The sequence below is a fragment of the Egretta garzetta genome, unplaced genomic scaffold (genome assembly GCF_000687185.1).
Source record: "Egretta garzetta isolate BGI_Z169 unplaced genomic scaffold, ASM68718v1 scaffold655, whole genome shotgun sequence".
NCBI classification, from domain to species: Eukaryota; Metazoa; Chordata; class Aves; order Pelecaniformes; family Ardeidae; genus Egretta; species Egretta garzetta.
This window is the reverse complement of record NW_009259716.1, coordinates 968711-968954: the sequence shown is the minus strand read 5'-3', so window position 1 is coordinate 968954 and position 244 is coordinate 968711. Positions and strand designations below refer to the sequence as shown.

The window sequence follows — 244 nt, the reverse complement described above, 5'->3', positions numbered from 1 at the left end:
AACCGCGGGGCAGCAGGCCAGCCGCAGAAGACTGAGATTTGTAGTGCGGGGATGGTTCCTCCTACCCCTACAAGTGCCTACCGAGCCCCACGCCTCTAAAGCTAGCCTCTAATTCTAGGAGCACCTGAACCGAGGAGCTTGACTTTGGTCTCTCTTCGTTGGCTTGATCGCCCCCGGTGCCAGCTAAAGCTGTGGGTAGCTGGCAGGGCGGTCGTGTCCCCCCCCGCCCCCCGAAGGTGCCCCT

General features: G+C 62.3%; 1 protein-coding gene across 1 annotated transcript in view; it reads right to left on the bottom strand.

Moving 5' to 3' along the window:
• Window positions 1–244, bottom strand: part of NTNG1 (netrin G1) — a 132948-nt gene that overhangs the window by 132136 nt on the left and 568 nt on the right. The window lies entirely within an intron of this gene.